Here is a 2,691-nt window from a genome sequence, read left to right as displayed (position 1 = left end):
TATTGACATAAGAGATGTCATTTATAGTCTATCTCTTTCTATATATGGAAAGTCAAGAAATTCTCATCGAAACATCGAGAAATTGTGCATATAGAAAACTCTAAAGAAAGAAAAAAAGGAGACCCATGCCATGATTTTCAAATCTTTTCTATTTAGTAGTCTAAGTTTCTCGATGAGGATAATTAATTCGGTCGTTGTGGTCGGACTCTATTATGGATTTCTGACTACATTCTCCATAGGTCCCTCTTAGATCTTCTTTCTCCAATCTTGGATTAGGGAAGAAGGAGATATTCGCGACTACTGGCGATTTCATTATGGGGCAGCTCATGATCTTCATATCGATCTATTATCCACCTCTGTATCTATTCTTTCTTAGCTAAACAGGTGGAAGATCTATCCAATTTGGTTATATTATATCATGGACTCGAAAAACGGATCTGAATTTGACTGAAATGCACGATCTTCACAGGTATCACTTTTCACGATACCTAAAAGGTGGAATAGCGATTTTCGAACCATTTCCTATAAGAGAATGGTTTCCATTACTTTGAGAAATGGATTCTTATATCAAACTATAGCTATTGCATTAAAGAAGAAAAGAAACTAATAGAAGTCGAAGACGCGGAATGATAGTGAATAGAGAGAAAGATTCTTCTGATTTTCTTGTTTCTATCTACTAGACGCCGTAGAGAATTGAGAATTTTCATGTCTTTCAATTCTCGTACTCGTAATTGGAAAGTTATGGAAGGAGACCCATCATTTTGCAATGAAAACAACATATAAAACTCTGGACAATTTCGAAATCAGGCCAAGCGTCTTAATACATATGCAAAAAAATTCATTATTGGCCCACCATTGATTAGAAGATTTAGCTTGTATGAATCGCTATTGGTTTGATACGAATAATGACAATCGTTTCAGTATGTTAAGGATACAGATGTATCCACAATTCATTTAGAGTTACTTAATAGTCTATTTCTTATACCATATCTCTATCCCGTGAAATTCTCGAGCCAAAAGATGGATGCATATGCTGTGTTTCATTTTGCTAAATGATATCAATTAAATGGTGTATCAATTCCATAAATTGCATATAGCAATAAATAAATCAGCAAAATTCTTTCTAATATTTTAGATAGAAGAAACATTTCTTCTATCTAAAATATTAGAAAGAATGTACCCTTCTATCCAAATCCAATTTGCATCGATAAAATAAATCCAAATTCCAGTAGTAGATGAATAATTGCAAATTTGTGTGTGTACGAGATTAGAATAACTTCAAAATAACTGACATAATTTTGTATTTTTCCTGATCAGAAAAATACATGAAAAAGAAAGGAGGTAGAAAAATTTTTGGATTTATGGTTAAAGAAGAAAAAGAAGAAAACAGGGGTTCTGTTGAATTTCAAGTATTCAGTTTCACCAATAAGATACGGAGACTTGCTTCACATTTGGAATTACACAAAAAAGATTTTTCATCGGAAAGAGGTCTACGAAGACTTTTGGGAAAACGTCGACGTTTGCTGGCTTATTTGGCAAAGAAAAATAGAGTACGTTATAAGAAATTAATCGGTCAGTTGAATATTCGGGAGCAGTAATTTAATCGTTCAAATTTTTTTCTTGTTTTATTATTTTTTTAGTAGTCTTATAGTAGTCTTAGATTTTTCATTTTGATGAGCCTCGCTTTGAGGAATTCATGGAATAATCCATTTTCATGGAATAATGAATTAAGGAAGAAAGGATATGAGTCTACCGCTTACAAGAAAAGATCTCATGATAGTCAATATGGGCCCTCAACACCCATCAATGCATGGTGTTCTTCGACTGATCGTTACTCTCGATGGTGAGGATGTTATTGATTGTGAACCCATATTAGGGTATTTACACAGAGGAATGGAAAAAATCGCGGAAAACCGAACTATTATACAATACTTACCTTATGTAACAAGGTGGGATTATTTAGCTACTATGTTTACAGAAGCAATAACAGTAAATGCACCAGAATTCTTGGAGAATATTCAAATACCACAAAGAGCCAGCTATATTAGGGTAATTATGTTAGAATTAAGCCGGATAGCTTCTCACTTGCTATGGCTTGGACCTTTTATGGCGGATCTCGGCGCACAGACTCCTTTTTTCTATATTTTTAGAGAGAGAGAATTAATATATGATCTATTTGAAGCTGCTACAGGTATGCGAATGATGCACAATTACTTTCGCATCGGAGGAGTAGCCGCCGATCTACCTTATGGATGGATCGATAAATGTTTAGATTTCTGTGATTATTTTTTACGCGGAGTTGTTGAATATCAACAACTTATTACACAGAATCCAATTTTTTTAGAGCGAGTTGAAGGAGTAGGTTTTATTAGCGGAGAAGAAGCAGTAAATTGGGGCTTATCGGGACCGATGTTACGAGCTTCTGGAATACAATGGGATCTTCGTAAAGTAGATCCTTATGAGTCTTACAACCAATTTGATTGGAAAGTCCAATGGCAAAAAGAAGGGGATTCGTTAGCTCGCTATTTAGTACGAATTGGTGAAATGAGGGAATCCATCAAAATAATTCAACAAGCTGTAGAAAAAATTCCTGGAGGACCTTATGAAAATTTAGAAGTCCGACGCTTTAAGAAAGAAAATAATTCTGAATGGAATGATTTTGAGTATAAATTTCTTGGTAAAAAACCTTCG

This window comes from Triticum urartu, unplaced genomic scaffold, assembly GCF_056163025.1.
Source record: "Triticum urartu cultivar PI428250 unplaced genomic scaffold, HENAU_Tu73 scaffold962, whole genome shotgun sequence".
NCBI lineage: Eukaryota > Viridiplantae > Streptophyta > Magnoliopsida > Poales > Poaceae > Triticum > Triticum urartu.
The sequence above is the reverse complement of the archived record's forward strand: the minus strand, read 5'-3'. Positions refer to the sequence as shown.